The sequence below is a fragment of the Monodelphis domestica genome, chromosome 2 (genome assembly GCF_027887165.1).
Source record: "Monodelphis domestica isolate mMonDom1 chromosome 2, mMonDom1.pri, whole genome shotgun sequence".
Taxonomy (NCBI): Eukaryota; Metazoa; Chordata; class Mammalia; order Didelphimorphia; family Didelphidae; genus Monodelphis; species Monodelphis domestica.
In genome coordinates, this window is record NC_077228.1 from 272,122,608 (window position 1) to 272,141,385 (window position 18,778).

The 18,778-nt window shown below is 39.0% G+C and overlaps 1 long non-coding RNA gene across 1 annotated transcript in view; it reads right to left on the reverse strand.

Annotated features, from left to right (window-relative positions):
* Positions 1–496: 496 nt before the first annotated feature.
* LOC130457344 (uncharacterized) overlaps positions 497–18,778 on the reverse strand; it is a 27,576-nt gene continuing 9,294 nt past the window's right edge. Inside the window, exon 5 of the long non-coding RNA XR_008916522.1 lies at positions 497–3,343. This is a non-coding gene — a long non-coding RNA (uncharacterized LOC130457344). The remainder of the gene's footprint in view (positions 3,344–18,778) is intronic.

Consider the following 18,778-nt stretch of genomic DNA (forward strand, 5'->3'; position numbering starts at 1 on the left):
GGAAGGCCAACATAACCAGTGTCAGTAGGCTGATGGTGAGTTGACAAGCTAACAGGTAGTGCCTGTCCTGAGGAAACAAACACAGACCACTATATAACAGGGATGGATGTTGGATTTATTATGACAAGGAAAGGTGAAAAGGAAATTTGGATAATTCTAAGCTAATAACAACTACCTAAACCTCCCCCAGATGTAAAAGTCCCCTCACTGAGTCTTCACAGATTTGAGCTAACCTAATCCTAATATAGATAAACCTACACTAATCCCACTCCACCCCCTTTTGGTGGTAATAGAGATAGTAAGTTTGGCAGGACAGGGCACAGGGAGACGTCCTGGATCCATAAGAACCCCAGACCTAATCTTACAGACAGATGGCCCAAATGGTTCAGGATCACACCAGGAAGCTCAGTAGATGACAACAAGCCAGCAGGTAAGCAGGTAGGATGGGAAAGACAAGGTAGAAACAGCCACCAAGGGAAAGCAGCCAGTCCCTCCAGATCAAACCAGTGAAAGACCGAGCTCCAACCTCAGTTAACTGGCTCACACTTTCCCCCTCACATTTTAGAATCTTTCTTCTGCATCTGTATCTCCCTGCAGACCCACTTCATATGCTTAAATCCTCTCTTCCTTATAACACTTTAGGTCTATTAAGGCTCTTTGCCTAGTACAGGGATAAGTAGCAGTTGATTGCCTGACTAGCAGACTGAAACTACAGTGATCTAGACTCTGTTCAAATCCTGTCTCTAACACATATTAATGGTGAAAACTTAGGCAAATCACATTCTCTCTCAGCCTCAGTTTCCTCATCTTTAAAATGATGGGGTTGAACTAGATGGTCCCTTCCACCTCTAACTATTATTCTATGAGTCAACCAGCACTTCCCCAGTCTTCAGTGCCCTAGAGCAGAAGGCACAGCCCATTATCAGGAAAAGCTAGACCCAGAAAACAGATGATAGGGATTACAGAGACAAGATCAGACTTGTAGCTGTGCTGGTGAGAAGACAGGGAGATGGAACCACCTCCCTGAGCTCCTGTTCCTCCCTTGATGCAGAGCCAAACCCATGGTCAACCAATTAACTTACTACCAGCTACTTGTGGAGAGTAAAAGGTGGAAGAAGACAGGTGAACTGCTTTGAAACTGACCCTAAGCCAAACATGCCAGAAGGCTGAAAGAGCAAATCTTTAAGAGCAGACTGGGTAGAATGTTCCATGAAGGTATAACATGAGCAAATAACAAAAAGAGACAGCATGGCATATTAAATAAATTAAACTACTGTAATTTCAGTGCCTTTGTCTACTGATTGTGGTGGTTGGTCAAAATAAGAACAGGGGTTGGAGGCAGGTAGATGGCTCAGTGGATTGAGAGATGAGAGTGTCTGGGTTTAAATCTGGACTCATACTTCCTAGCAGTGTGACCCTAGACAAGTCACTTAACCTCCATTGCCTATCTCCTTACTGCCCTTCTGCTTTGGAGCCAGTATTAAGTCTAAGACAGAAGAAAGAAAAAAAAAAAGCAGGAACTTTTCCATGTGGAGAGTGGGAAAGTAGTGAGCCAGAGGTTTTCCTTTAGTAATTTCAGTCATGTGCCATATCAGATCCTATATCAGTTTTGAATCCAGCCATTCTGATGTTTTTCTCCTCAAACTTGTCAGCCATGAAACCCAGCTTGAGGGTGGGGCAGGGAAAAGAGGAAAGGAGGGGAGAGGAGACTCAATAACCCATGCATCAGAGAGACCTTAATGAGAACACTGGGCTAGTAGCTTGATTGGCAAATTATATATACTTCCTGGCTTTGTTAATTAATTAAATGACACCCTGTCTTCCTGTAAGCCACAAGCTGCCATAGACTGCTTGTACTACTGGAGTGCCCCAAAGTGTCACACAGGAAGGATACTGAGTGCACCCACAGCCTCCACCCATGTCACAAGGAGTTGGTCTCCACCTCTATCTCCACCTATCCCCCCCAAACCAGTTTTTCTGCCTGGGTTGGTTAATGCCAGGACTCATTGGTGAGTCTATCTGAGAGGCAGAATTAGCTAGTGCTAAGAATCCACCTCTATTGAAACAAAAATTGGTCGTCTCCTGGATCCTAGACACTTGGAAGGCTTCTTTTTTTTTTCTTATTCTCATTGGTGAACACTATTTACTCAGAGGAAGACTATTAGATCACAGGGGAACTAATGAATGACCATTTCTTTTTTTTATCCCCTACCTTCCATCTTAAAATCAATACTGTATGTTGGTTCCAAGGTAGAAGAGCCTCAAAGGGCTAGACAAAGTGACTTGCCCTGAGTCATACAGCTAGGAAGTATCTGAGGTCACATTTGAACCCAGGATCTCCCTCATTTAGGCTTGGCTCTCTATCCACCAACTAGCCAACTAACTGCTCCAGGCAATTTGCTTCTAAAATAGCCAGGGAAAGAAGGATAGAGTTTCTGTTGCCACTTCCTTCTAAGTCTAAAGACAGACAACTATATCCTTTTTGCTGAGGATGTGAGTAGCTATCAATTCATTATTCTCTCCTTACTCTGTTCAAGAGCTCTTCCTTTGTCCTGGGATTTCAGAGCTATTGCTTCCAGCTGATTCTGTCGCAGAGAAAAAAAGTGGAACGTCGATGGGACTTCTGCCAGAATGATTCCTCTCTCTCTCACTGACCAGACATGGCTCCATCCTCTTGGAAGAGGCTACTGTGAGTTGGCACAGTCCACGGTCCCAAGATGCTCTAAGAGACCGGGGCTTATTTTTAGCCTTCTGAATATGTTTCATGTCACGAAAATGTCAATTCTGTCAAATAGCTTCAGGTTAGGACACCTCCAGCTGCCTCTGAAGGGCCACATGGGAGTGCAGAGAGAGATCATCATCCACCAGGATGGACCTGGCTTCTTAGTCTGCAGTTAGGATGGTGACTTTGGGCTTAGAGGCACGGATTGTTGCCTAGTGGGTCAACTAATAGACCGAACCATGTATGTAAAGTTTGAGACAAACAAGGCCTAAGATTGACCTGAAACTTGTTAGCATCTATAGAACAAGAGTTACAATCCTCTTAAATAGTCCCAGGAGATACCCACTTTTTCTTTGCCAGAGGCAGTTTGGCTAATAATAACAGGAGGTATAGACTAGGGGAGGTGATCTTAAAAGCACTCTTCCTGGAGTCAGGAAGACCTCTCCTATTGATTTCAAATCCAGTCTCAGACATTTACAGTGTGTGACACTAGGCAAGTCATTTAACTCTGTTGGCCTCAGTTTCTTCATCTGTAAAATGAGCAGGAGAAGGAAACGGCAAAGCATCACTCCAGTATCTTCACCAAGAAAACCCCAAAAGAAGTCTCAGAGTCCCACATGACTGAAAAACAAACAACAAAAGATAAAGAGTTTGCAAACCACTTTTACACATATTTTTTTACTTGATCCCCACAGCAGTCCTGGGGAGGAGGTCTCATAGTCAATATTATATCCTCATTTTATAGATAGTGAAGCCAAGGCTCAGGCAAGTTAAGTGACTTGGTCATTGTTTGAAAATAACTTTTAGACGCTTTGGTGTTCTTAGCCTGAGGTCCAGGAACTTCTTTATTTTTTTTTCCTTTTATTTTTTAAATTACATGTAGAAATAGTTTTTTACAATTGTTTTCTAACATTTTGAGATTCAGATTCTTTTCCTCTCTCCCTTCCTCTCCCTCCCCCTCTCTAGGTGGTAAGTAGTCTGTTATAGGTTATACCAATGCTTCATGAACTTATTTTTTATATATTTAAATAACTTTTATTTTCTGTTTTTTAATTTTTAATTTTAATATAATTGGTTTCCTTTGTAATCTCTTGAATTTGATTTTATGCATTTAAAAATCTTACACCAAGAAGGGGTTCCTGGGCTTTATCTGATGGCCAAAGAGTTATTTTTACCTAATGACCCCCAATAAGATTAAGCGTGTCTGTTTTAGAGGCTTTTTAAAAAACCTGTACCTTCTGTCTTAGAATGGGTATGAATTCCAAGGCAGAAGAGAGAGGTAAGGGCTAGGCAATGGGGGTTTAGTGACTTGCCCAGGGTCACACAGTTAGGATGTATCTAAAGCTATTTTTATAGAATCCAGGACCTCCCAATTCCAGGCCTGGGTATTCTATGCCAGCTGCCTCAGTTATTATCATTACTTACATTTATATCATTATTACAATGTACTGAGCTAAATAATTCATATTTATTATCTTATTTGATCTGTACAACCACCCTGGGAGGCAGGTGCTATTATTTATTTTTTTTCTTTATTCAGAGATATCATTTCCCCAATTATACATCATAGCAATTTTCAACATACATTTTCCGAACTTATAAGATTCAAACTGTCTCCTTCCCTCTCCTCTCCCTGGGTTACACATGTATTATCATGCAAAACATACTTCCATATCTATCATTTATAAAAGGACACTCATATAAAACCCAAACTCCAAAATAAAACCATAAATGTACTAAAGAGAAAATAGAATGCTTTGATCTGCATCTGACTCCCACATTTCTTTTTCTGGAGGTGGATAGCATTCTTTGTCATAAGTCCTTCAGAATTGTCCTAGATCATTATATTGCTGAGAGGAGGTGCTACGCTTTATTATCTCCATTTTATTGCTGAGGAAACTGAGGTAAACAGAAATTATGTATCTCATCCAGGGTCACATAACTAGTGTCTGAGATTAGATTTGAACTCAGGTCTTTATGACTACAGAGATAGGACTCTCTCCTTACTCCAAGTCCACCACACTTTCCATTATCCCCACGCTGGCTGTAATGTGTCTACTGTCCTGCACTGTAAGTTGGGAGATAGGTTACAGTTCTGCCTTCTGGGTATATCTTTCCCCTGAGCCTCAATATCCTTCTCTGTAAAATGGGCATACTATCTACTGCCTATATTATACAGATATTTCCAAGGAAAAGTCTTTGTAAACCTTGAGGTGCTGTGGGAATATAAATCCTCCTCCTCTTCATTATAGTATTATTAATGTATTATAGTTATAGAAAACAATTACAATTGTGTTTGATTCTTCATGACTCCATTTTGTGGTTTCCTCAGCAAAAATTCCAGAGTGGTTCACCATTTACCTTTTCTAAGGGAATAAGGTAAACAGAGGTGAAGTGATTTGCCAGGGTCATTCAGCTAATAAATATCTGAGGTCAGGTTTGAACTCAGGTTTTCCTGACTCCGGGCTGTGACCGCGAAAATGTGAGTTTCAAGACTGTGAATTGCCAAAACTGTAAAGATAATTTTAGTGTCTTGAATTAAATAAAAAATAAGTGGTCGCCATGGGAAAATTTCCCAAATATGAATACCCAGTCAGCTGGGTTTTATGGAGATTTTAATTAATACAAATGAAGGAATTAAGGGAAGGGAGAGAGACAGAGTAAGAGGAAATAGTAGGAAAAGGCCTAGGCCTTAGCCTTAAGAGAGACTAGTCAGTCTTTAATCACTCACCACAAGGTTGTTCCAAGCAAAACTCTAGTGTTCAAAGAGACCCTCCAATTCAGCTTCCAAAATCAGCTCCCTAAGTTCAGAGAGCCAGCTCCTCCACATTAACTCCAAAAACTCCAACCCCTGAACTGGGTTCAGTCAGCTCCTTTCAAAGAGAAATTTCTCTTATGTCACCTCCCCTAAATTGTCACATCTACCAATCACAGTAGACTTTTTCACAGGACTATCCATTCTTAATTCACAGCTTCTTTTGTTAAGCCTTCCCTGAGTAAACTAAAACTTCACACCTCTTGCTAAGCTTGCCCTTTGTAAGTTGCTTGACATTTTAGTGATTAATTTAACCTTTATAGGTACTTAGCACCCTTTTGTATTAGATCTAAAAATAGACCTAGCTTATGGGCTTTTGCCTCACTATAAGTATGAGTTGGGGACTTTTCATTGTTCAGTAAGGAGTTTACAACTTTATCTTCCCCTAAGGTATGCCTAAGTATGGGTGGAGTAATGTAAAGTTCTCAATATATTCCTGATTAAGTTTGTTACAATAATCATTTGTTACAATAATCAAATGTTCCAAGGTACAGTCTGAGCAGTTTTAAGATTCACAAGGCCCAAGACTCCATCCTCTGAACCACCTAGCTTCCATTATTATTATTATTAATCTCCCCAAATAACTCTAAGATCTGTGTGACCTGTGACCCTTTTTCTTTATTTTGTCTTCAAACCTTTATCTTCTGGTATCCATTCTAAGACAGAAAAGCAGCAAGTACTACACAATCAGGATAAAGGAACTTGCTGTGAAGCATCAGAGGTCAGATTAGAACTCAGGCTCTCCTGGATTTAGGAGAAAAAAACACTATCCATATTCAGAGGAAAAACTGTGAGAGTAGAAACACAGAAAAAAACAACTGCTTGATCACATGGGTTGATGGGGATATGATTGGGATGTAGACTCTAAATGAACATCCTAGTGCAAATATTAATAATAATATGGAAATAGGTCTTGATCAATGACACATGTAATACCCAGTGGAGTTCTGCGTCGGCTTCGGGAAGGGGGGAGAGGAGGGGAGGGAAAGAACATGATTCTTGTAAACAAGGAATAATGTTCTAAATTAACTAAATAATTTTTTCAAAAAAAAAAAAAAAAGAACTCAGGCCCTCCCGACTCCAGGTCTGCCTTTCTGTGCTATTTTAGCTTCCCCATCCCTTTTCCTTTGTAACAATACCATTGAGTACAGAGGCTGTATACAGAGTAAGAGCTCAACAAATTCTTGACTGACAATGACTCCTGATTCCACAGTATTAATTTTTTTAAAAGAAAATAAAGCAAAGTTGGTCAGCAAGCATTTATCCAAGATTTCCTATGTGGTGGACACTGACTAAGGGCTGGAGATACATGGCATAAGTGAGTTTGAGCCCCAGCACTGTGGATGAGAACAAGAAGCCTTCATCTCTTTGATGCCTGCCTTCCTTCCAGTATAGGCACTTAAACAGAGGAAGAAGCTGAGAGATACAGGAGAGAAGAAAAGCCCCATTATTTTTTGCTGCCTCACCCAGGGGCTGCCAGGTTGGGGATGGGGTAAAGGGTCAGTCTTCATTTTATCCCCTCTGCTTTCCCCCTGCTCTCTGCCCCCACCTTTTGTCCCATATGTTTGGAAAGACTTGTTTACTGAGAAAACATGGGCAGTACCATCATGCCTCAGTTTATCGTGCTTCATTTTTATTGCATATGGCAGATAATTGCTTTTAAAAAAAGACAAATAATAGATTTAGGAGTTCAAATTTGGCTTCAGAGACTTCCTAGCTGTGTGACTAAGTAAGTCATTTAACCCCAACTTCCTTGTCCATATTGCTATTTTGCCTTGGAACCAATACACAGTACTAATTCTAAGATAGAAGGTAAAGGTTTAAAAAAATTATAGTTTTGTGGCAACCTCAAGTCGAGCAAGCCTATCATCGCCATTTTCCAAACAGCATGTGCTCACATTGTGTCTCTGTCACATTTTTTAATTCTCCCAATATTTCAAACATTTTCATCATTATTAAATCTGTTACAATGTTCTATGATCATCTTTTTTTTTCTTTTTTTAAGTGTTTTATTGTTATTTTATTTTAAAAACAAATTTTCACACAAGTTTCTATGATCATCTTTGATGTTTCTATTGTCATTGTTTGGGGGCACCAATTCTCCTGCCTCTCCTCCTCTCCTTTCATTTCCCTATTCTCTGAGGCACAACAATATTGAAATGAGGCCAATGAATAACCCTCCAAGGGCCTCTAAGTGTTCAAGTGAAAGGAAGAGTCAATCCAAGTGGAAAAATTCATTGTTGGCTTATTTTAAGAAATTGCCCACAGCCACCCCAATCTTCAGCAACTATCACCCTGGTCAGTTAGCAGCCACCAATATTGTGGCAAGACCTTCCACCAACAAAGAGATTTTGATTCTCTGAAGGTTCATAGGACAGGTTAACACCTTCTATCCATAAAGTATCATTAAATTAAGGTATGTGTGTTTTTTTAGATTAGACATGATCTTATTGCATACTTCAAAAACTATAGAATAAATTTCCAGTCAAGATGGCGGCTTAGAAGCAGCAAAAGTTCAGACCTCTGAAAACCCTTCCTTACCGATCACAAACTGAATGCTCCTAGGGGACTAAAATTCAAACTTAACAACAGGACAGAGCTGGGGAACCCTCCTTCTGGACTCAAAAGGTACGCCCTCCAAAAGCCAGAATCCTAGGATACTCGGGTCTAAGGGGAAGGCAGAAGGAAGGTCCCAGGACCCATCCCCCCCAACCCAGAGCACTGAGCCCCCAGCAGCAGGGGGAACCTCAGGGCTGGCAAAGGTGCTGTTCTGAAGGGTGCACCTTGAAAGCAACCTGGTCCAGGCTTGGGGCATCCTACACAGAAGGCAGGGAAGCAGCTGGAGAGAGATGGGGTGGGGGGAGAGCCTGTAGCCCTGTGGCTGGGTCCTTCCATCAGAGTTTCATGGGAGGTTTTTGCCTCGGGGCACATCCAGACCAACCCAGTTGAACATAATCCCATCAGGAGCCCTCAGAGCTCAGGGAGGCCAGGACCCCTCCCCACCCCACCCACCCCCAGAGTGCAGGGCCTCCTGAAAGGACAGGAACCTCAGGGCAGGCAAAGGCACTGGGGTACCTTGTGGACAATGTTGTGCCAGGCTCAGAAAATGGAAGTAAGGCAGCAGAGAAGCAACTGGAGAGAAATGAGAGCAGTAACACCCGAAATGCCGGTAGGCAGGGGAGGGCAGACCCTGGGTTTCCCTGGGAAGACAGCACAGCTGCATAGAATGGACAATTTGCCTGGGGATAAAGCCTCAGATGATCAGAAGTATACACTGAGAGCCAGCCCTCCTCACTCAGATTTCTGACTGGAAAGGGGAGGAAAAACCATAGAGATGGCAAACAGTGCAGAGGTGCAACAGCCTCCAAACACCAAGAAAAGCAAGAAGAAGGGGGTCACTTTGGACACATTTTATGGAGCAAAAATGCAAAATACAGAGGAGATAGAAGAGGAAACACAAACAAATGCTCCAAAATCTTTTATAAGAAATGGAAATTCTCCACAAGCTCTTGAATAATTTAAATTGGAAATTATCAAAAAGATGGAAGCCTTCTGGCAGGAAAAATGGGAAACAATGCAAAAGGAACTCAGCAATCTGAGGGACCAAAATATGCAAATGCAGAAACAGCTCAAAGCCTCAAAAAAAAAAAGGTCAGATCAAACTGAAAAGGAAAACCAGTCTTTAAAGGTCAGAATCAGTCAACTGGAAGACAATGACCTTGCAAAAGAGCAAGAATTAATAAAGCAAAATCAAAAGACTAAAGAATTAGAAGATAACATAAAATATCTCACTGACAAGGTGACATACCTTGAAAACAGAGGAAGGAGAGACAATCTGAGAATCATTGGTCTACCAGAAAAGCCAGAAAAGACAGTAATCTTGATATCACAATACATGATATCATCAAAGAAAACTGCCCAGAGATTCTGGAACAAGGGGACAAAATATGCATTGAAAGAGTTCACAGAACACCCTCTACACTAAATCCCCAAAAGACAACTCCCAGGAATGTAATTGCCAAATTCCAAAGCTTCCAAGCAAAAGAAAAAATCTTACAAGAAGCCAGAAAAAGATGATTTAGATATAAAGGAACACCAATCAGGGTCACACAGGACCTAGCAATTTCCACTCTGAAAGACCATAAGGCATGGAACATGATATTCAGAAAAGCAAGAGAGCTGGGTCTTCAACCAAGAATCAGCTATCCCTCAAAACTGACTATATACTTCCAGGGAAAGTATGGACATTCAACAAAATACAAGATTTCCAAGTTTTTGTAAAGAAAAGACCAGAGCTCTGTGGAAAGTTTGACATCCAAACACAAAGAGAAAGAGAAACATGAAAAGGTAAATATGAAGGAAAGGGAAAAGGAGAAAAATGTTATCTTTTTCTTTTATTCAAACTCTCTTCTAAAAGGACTACATTTATATCAAATTATATATATTAATATGTGGGGAAAATGTAAGGTGTAACTCTCAAAAATGGTATGCATCATTAGAGTAACAAGAAGAATCATGCATAGGGAAAGTTTGGGGCATCAAGATGATATGGAGAAAGGCGGGGGTAGAAAGAAAAAGGGAGGGGGGGAATTGTTGATGGTACTAAGATATACTCCAAGAAATAGAAAAAAAACTAAATAGAATAATCTTTCTTACACAAAGATACACATGTGCAATGATTAAAATAGTTGAGGTCATAAATTGTAGTAGATATAAGATTGGATGAGTAAATTGTGACCGCAGAAAATATGTTTTCACTACAGTGTCTTGTTTTTAAATCAATATATAAGGTGGTCGCCAGGGGAAAATTCCCAATTATTAAAATATACCCAAGTCATCTGGGGTTTATAGAGATTTTAATTAATACAAATGAGGAGTTAAGAAAGAGAGAGAGAGAGAGAAAGGAAATAATGAGAAAAGGATAGACCGGCCCAGGGCAGCCCTGGCCAACCCAGGCCTAAGCCTTAAGAGAAAGATCAGTCAGTCCTTAATCACTCACCACCAGATCTGTCCAAGCAAGGATTCAGAGTGTTCAGAGACACCAGGCCAGCTCCATCTCAGCTGACTCCACCAGCTCAATTCTGAATCTGAATCTATCTGAATGTCTCTGAGCTCCTATTTAAAGGGAAGTTTCTCCAATGTCACCTCCCCTAAGTTCTTACATCTACCAATCACAGTAGACATTTTTCAAAGGACAGACCATTCTTAGTTCACACCTAAGAAGGCTTAAATTTTTTATTAAGTTCACACCAGAAAACCTCTGAGTAAGTTTCTCACCTCTTTGCTCCTTGTAAATTCACAAGTTGCCTGACCTTTATAGGTACTTAGCACCCTTTTGTATTAGATCTAAAAATAGGCACAGCTTAAGAACTTTTGTCTTACTATAAGTATGGGTTTAAGTATTTTTCATTGTTCAGCAAGGAGTTTCTTCCCCTAAAGCAGGCTTAAGTAGGGGTGGTGTAGAGGTCTTCACATTCCTGATGTAAATTCCTTCATTGTTTAAAATGGGGAATGGTCTTAACCCAACCTTATGAAGTAGGGTCTGAGAATTTTTAAGGTTAACACATGGGAAGGGGAGGGGAAGAATTCTCCTATAAGAAGGAGAGGAAGAGAGTTTTTATTTAAACCTTACTCTCAGTGAAATAAACTCTGAGAGGGAAGAGCATCTAGATCCATTGGGATCTTGAATTTTATCTTATAAAACCAAGAGGGGGAGGGGGGTAGGGAACACAAAAAGGGAGGGAAGGAGAGGGGGAGGGGAATGGAACAAAAAGGGAGGGGCTAGAAAGGGAAACATATCAAGGGAGGGGACTAAGGGGACTGATTTAAAGTAAATCACTGGCTTAAAAGGTAATAGCTAAAGAAGAAAGGTCAGAAGTAGGGGAGGATATCAAAATGCCAGGGAATTCACAACTGACAATCATAACTTTGAATGTGAATGGGATGAACTCACCCATAAAATGTAGATGAATAGCAGAAAGGATTAGAATCCAAAACCCTACCATATGTTGTCTTCAAGAAACACACATGAGGCGGGTAGATACTCACAAGGTCAGAATTAAAGGTGTGAACCTTAAAAATTCCCAGACCCTACTTCATAAGATTGGATTAAGACCATTCCCCATTTGGGCAGTGAACTCTACTTAGATCAGGAATGTGAGAACTCTACTTCACCTACTTAAGTCTGCCCTAGGGGAAGATAAAGTTGTAAACTCTTTTCTGAACAATGAAAAGTACTTAAACCCATACTTATAATAAGGCAAAAAGTTCTTAAGCTAAGTACCTATAAAGGTCAGGCAACTTGTGAATTTACAAGGAACAAAGAGCTGAGAAACTTACTCAGAGCTTTCCTGATGTGAATTACTCAAAAATTTACACCTTCTTAGGTGTGAACTAAGAATGGTCTGTCCTTTGAAAACCATCTACTGTGATTGGTAGATGTAAGAATTTGGGGGAGGTGACATAGGAGAAAATTCCCTATATAAGGAGATAACAGTCTCTTGAAAAGAGGCTCTTGAGGACAGTCAGAAGAATCCCTCTTTGGAGAAGGATGGCTGGCTGAACTGGTGTCTATATTCTTGCTTGGACAGATCTTGTGGTGAGTGATTAAGGACTGACTGATCTCTCTCTTAAGACTCAGGTCTAGGCCATGTTGGCTTAAGGCCCTTCATACTTATTCCTTTCTTATTCTTTCTCTACTTTTCTTTAATTCCTCATTAGTATTAATTAAAATCTCTATAAAACCCAGCTGACTTGGGTATATTTGAATAATTGGGAATATTTCCCTGGTGACCACCTTATATTTGATTTTAAAACAAGACACTGTAGTGAAAACATATTTTCTGAGGTCACAATTTACTCATTCACTCTTTTATCTACTACAATTTAAGACTTCCACTATTTTAATCACTACAGTTTATGATCACAACCATTTTAACTATTACAAAGGATGGAGTAAGACCTTTTGGGCCTCAACTGATAGACAGAAGACAGGAGTTGCAATCATGATATCTGACAAAGCCAAAGCAAAAATAGACCTGATTAAAAGGGATAGGAAAGGTAAATATATTTTGTTAAAAGGGACTATAGACAATGAGGAAATATCACTAATCAACATGTATGCAACAAATGGCATAGCACCCAAATTTCTAATGGAGAAACTAGGAGAATTGAAGGAGGAAATAGACAGTAAAGCCATATTAGTGGGAGATCTGAACCAACCACTATCAAATTTAGATAAATCAAATAAAAAAATAAATAAGAAAGAGGTAAAAGAAGTGAATGAAATCTTGGAAAAATTGGAGTTAATAGACATATGGAGAAAAATAAATAGGGACAAAAAAGGAATACACCTTCTTCTTAGCACCACATGACACATTCACAAAGATTGACCATACACTAGGTCACAGAAACATGGCATACAAATGCAGAAAAGCAGAAAGAATAAATGCAGCCTTTTTAGATCATAAGGCAATAAAAATAATGATCAGTAAGGGTACATGGAGAGCCAAATCAAAAATTAATTGGAAATTAAATAATATGATACTCCAAAATCGGTTAGTTAGAGAACAAATCATAGAAACAATTAATAATTTCATCGAGGAAAATGACAATGGTGAGACATCCTTTCAAACCTTATGGGATGCAGCCAAACCAGTACTCAGAGGAAAATTCATATCCCTGAGTGCATATATTAACAAATTAGGGAGGACAGAGATCAATGAATTGGAAATACAAATAAAAAAACTTGAAAGTGAACAAATTAAAAACTCCCAGAAGAAAACCAAACTAGAGATCCTAAAAATTAAGGGAGAAATTAATAAAATCGAAAGTGATAGAACTATTGAACTAATAAACAAGACTAGAAGCTGGTACTTTGAGAAAACAAACAAAATAGACAAAGTACTGGTCAATCTAATTTAAAAAAGGAAAGAAGAAAAGCAAATTAACAGCATCAAAGATGAAAAGGGGGAACTCACCTCCAATGAAGAGGAAATTAAGGCAATAATTAAAAACTACTTTGCCCAATTATACAGCAATAAATATACCAATATAGGCAATATGAATGAATATTTACAAAAATATAAATTACCTAGACTAACAGAAGAAGAAATAGAATTCTTAAATAATCCCATATCAGAAAAAGAAATCCAACAGGCCATCAAAGAACTCCCTAAGAAAAAAATCCCCAGGGCCTGATGGATTCACAAGTGAATTCTATCAAACATTCAAAGAACATCTAATCCCAATACTATACAAACTATTTGACATTATAAGCAAAGAGGGAGTTCTACCGAATTCCTTTTATGACACAAACATGGTACTGATTCCGAAGCCAGGAAAGTCAAAAACAGGGAAAGAAAACTATAGACCAATCTCCCTAATGAATATAGATGCAAAAATCCTAAATAGGATACTAGCAAAAAGACTCCAGCAAGTGATCAGAAGAGTCATTCACTATGATCAAGTAGGATTCATACCAGGAATGCAGGGCTGGTTCAATATTAGGAAAACCATCCACATAATTGACCATATCAACAAGCAAACCAACAAAAATCACATGATTATTTCAATAGACACAGAAAAAGCCTTTGATAAAATACAACACCCATTCCTATTAAAAACACTAGAAGGTATAGGAATAGAAGGGTCTTTCCTAAAAATAATAAACAGTATATATCTCAAACCATCAGCAAATATCATCTGTAATGGGGATAAACTAGATGCATTCCCAACAAGATCAGGAGTGAAACAAGGATGCCCATTATCACCTCTATTATTTAATATTGTACTAGAAACACTAGCAGTAGCAATTAGAGAAGAAAAAGAAATTGAAGGCATTAAAATAGGCAGAGAGGAGACCAAGTTATCACTCTTTGCGGATGATATGATGGTCTACTTAAAGAATCCTAGAGAATCAACAAAAAAGCTAATAGAAATAATCAACAACTTTAGCAAAGCTGCAGGATACAAAATAAACCCACATAAGTCATCAGCATTCCTATATATTTCCAACACATCTCAGCAGCAAGAAATAGAAAGAGAAATCCCATTCAAAATCACCTTAGACAAAATAAAATACTTAGGAATCTATCTCCCAAGACAAACACAGGAACTATATGAACACAACTACAAAACACTCCATACAATTAAAACTATACTTGAGCAATTGGAAAAACACTAACTGCTCATGGGTAGGATGAGCCAATATAATAAAAATGAACATCCTACCCAAACTGATCTATCTATTTAGTGCCATACCCATTGAACTTCCAAAAACTTTTTTTTTTACTGAATTAGAAAAAAACATAACAAAGTTCATTTGGAAGGACAAAGGATCAAGGATATCCAGGGAAATGATGAAAAAAAAATACAAACAAAGGGGGCCTTGCAGTCCCAGATCTCAAACTATACTATAAAGCAGTGGTCATCAAAACAATTTGGTACTGGCTAAGAGACAGAAAGGAGGATCAGTGGAATAGACTTGGGGTAAATGACCTCAGCAAGACAGTCTATGACAAACCCAAAGTCCCCAGCTTTTGGGACAAAAATACACTATTTGACAAAAACTGTTGGGAAAACTGAAGGACAGTGTGGGAGAGATTAGGTCTGGATCAACACCTCACACCCTACACTAAGAAACTCAGAATGAGTGAATGACTTGAACATAAAAAAGGAAACTATAAGTAAATTAGGTGAACATAGAATAATATACATGTCAGACCTTTGGGAAGGGAAAGACTTTAAAACTAAGCAAGACATAGAAAGAATCACAAAATGTAAAATAAATAATTTTGATTACATCAAATTCAAAAGTTTTTGTACAAACAAAACCAATGTAAGCAAAATGAGAAGGGAAGCAACAAATTGGGAAACAATCTTCATAACAAAAACCTCTGACTAAGGTCTAATTACTCAAATTTATAAAGAACTAAAGCAATTGTACAAAAAATCAAGCCATTCTCCAATTGATAAATGGGCAAGGGACATGAACAGGCAGTTTTCAGCCAAAGAAATCAAAAGTATTAATAAGCACATGAAAAAGTATTCTAAATCTCTGATAATCAGAGATATGCAAATCAAAACAACTCTGAGGTATCACCTCACACCTAGCAGATTGGCTATCATGACAGCAAAGGAAAGTAATGAATGTTGGAGGGGATATGTCAAAGTGGGGTCATTAATTCATTGCTGGTAGAGTTGTGAATTGATCCAACCATTCTGGAGGGCAATTTGGAACTATGCCCAAAGAGCTATAAAAGACTGCCTGCCCTTTGATCCAGCCATAGCACTGCTGGGTTTGTACCCCAAAGAGATAATAAGGAAAAAGACTTGTACAAGAATATTCATAGCTGTGCTCTTTGTGGTGGCCAAAAATTGGAAAATGAGGGGATGCCCTTCAATTGGGGAATGGCTGAACAAATTGTGGTATATGTTGGTGATGGAATACTATTGTGCTCAAAGGAATAAAAAAGTAGAGGAATTCCATGGAAACTAGAACAACCTACAGGAAGTGATGCAGAGTGAAAGGAGTAGAACCAGGAGAACATTGTATACAGAGACTGATACACTGTGGTACAATTGAAGGTAATGGACTTCTCCATTAGTGTCAATGCAATGTCCCTGAACAATCTGCAGGGATCATGGAGAAAAAACATTATCCACAAGCAGAGGACAAACTGTGGGAGTAAAAACACCAAGGAAAAGCAATTGCATGACTTCAGGAGTTGAGGGGATATGATTGAGGAGAGACTCTAAATGAACACCCTAATGCAAATACCAACACCATGGAAATGGGTTCGAATCAAGGACACGTGATACCCAGTGAAATCGCGTGTCGGCTATGGGAGAGGTGGTGGGAGGGGGGAGGAAAAGAAAATGATCTTTTTTTTCCAATGAATAATGTTTGAAAATGACCAAATAAAATAATGTTTAAAAGGAAAAAAACTATAGAATAGTATGAACAAAACTTTGATTTGCACTGGGAAACCAAAAAAATTCTTGTGAGTTGCTTTATTGCAATGGTCTGAAACTGTACCTACAATATCTCTGAGGATATGAATATGGAGCCAGGATCAAGGATTCCATTTCCCATCTGAAATGGACAGTGACCATTCATTCTTTTGGTCATTTGTTCATTAACAAACAGTAAGTGCCTATGAAGGCAGCCTAGCTGAGTTGAAAGAGAACTTGGTTCCTAGAGTAAGGCAACTCAAGTTCAAATCCAGTGTCATCCACTTACAGTGTGGTACTTGCTGTGGGACCTTGTCAGAACCTGGGGAAATCATAGATTTAGAAGCAGAAGGGACTTTAGAAACCATCTGATTGGGGTGGCTCAATGAATAAAGATCCAGACTTTGAGATGGAAGGTCTTAGGTTCAAATCTGGCCTCAGCACTTCCTAGCCGTTTGACCCTAGGCAAGTCACTTACCCCCAACTGCCTAGTCCTTACCCCTGTTGTGCTTTGTAAATTGTACCTAGTATTAATTCTAAGACAGAAGGTAAGGGTTAAAAAAGTGATGGGGAATTGTCCTAAAGATGGGGATGGAAGAGACAGTTTATTAGCAATATCCCAAGAGAACATGTATGCGATGGGACAAAGATAGACCTGAAGACTACCAACAAGGACAATCAAGAAAGGCTTCTTGAATCGGAGGGAATGGCATCCATTGGGGAATGGCTGAACAAGTTGTGGTAAATGATAGTTATGGACAAACAAAATGACATCAGAAAAATCTGGAAAGGCTTACATGAACTGATGCAATGTGAAATGAACAGAACCAGAAGAACATTGTACACAGTGACAGCAATATTTCTCAATGAAAATCTGTGAATGATCTAGTTGTTCTTAGTAAGTTGGTGATCCAAATCAATCCCAGAGATTTGGAATAAAAAATGCCATCTGTCCCACAAGAATAAAATGGAGTCTGAATGCATGCTGAAAACATACTATATTTCATTTTTTTATTTGAGATCTCTTCCACAAAATGACTAATATAGAAAAATGTTTTACATGATTACACATATAAAATCTCTATCAGATTGTTTACCACCATCTGAGGGAGAGGAGAAGCCGGGGGGGGGGGGGGGGGGGGGGAGAAATGTTAAGAAGAAGGGAGGGAATTTGGAACTTCAAACTTAAATTAAATAAATGTTTTAAAAATTGTTTCTACATGTAATAGGAGGAAAAGAAAATATTACTTTTAAAAATGGTTCCTGGGTGAGGGAGACATTTGAGCTGAGCTTTAAAGCTAGAAAAAGAAGAATTCAACAAAGGAAGAACATTCCAGATAAAAAGAACAGATTCACAGAACTTCAATTTGGAGGGCACTATAAAGCTTATCTAGTCCAGCCTGTGGCCCCATGACTGTAGCCTCACCAATTTACTTGTTGTAACCCTTCTCCTCAATTACCCCACCTTGGTTTCCCCATAATTATAGTCAAGGGGATCTGCTAGAACATTGATCCAGATGCTAGATCTAGCGCAAACAATCAGTGTCGGTTACAAGATGTCCTCTCAGAGCTTGGCCACAGAAAGTTCACTCAACTTGCTGATGGCCTTACTCAATCTCTCTTGGCATTGGATGGTTACTAGTGTATCCTCATGATGCGCCTATTTTTCCCCTGCCTTTGCCAGGTTTTCCATGCCTAGAGGCAGCTAGGTGAAACAGTAGATTGAGTGCTAGATCTGAAGTCAGGAAGACCTGGGCAAGTCACTTCACCTCTGTTTGCCTTAGTTTCCTCATCTGTAAAATGGGTATAATAACAGTACCTGCCTTCCAAGGATTCCAGAGGATAAAAGAAGACAACATTGCACATAGTAGATGCCATATTAATGTTATCAATTAGTATTGCTCCCTTCCTGTTTAATTCTGGTCACAATTCATCATCTATTTATACTGTTTGTTCCCGCCATGCATTCTTCAATCCAGTGGCATCAACCTCCTAACTTTCACGAACAAGATATTTCATGTCTCAGCTCCAGGCATTTTCTCTGGCTGTCCCTATTGCCTAAAACACATTCTCTCTTCTCAACTTCACCTATGAAATTACTTCCCTGACTTCCTTTAAATTTTTAATATAAATCCCATTTTTATAGGAATTCTTTCCCAGCTCCATTCTAGTGCCTTCCCTCTGCTAATTATTTCTTTTTTTATGTTAAATATAGCTTGATTTAAATATATTTATTTGTATATTGTATCCCTATTAGATTCTTTTAAAACCCTTACCTTCTGTCTTGG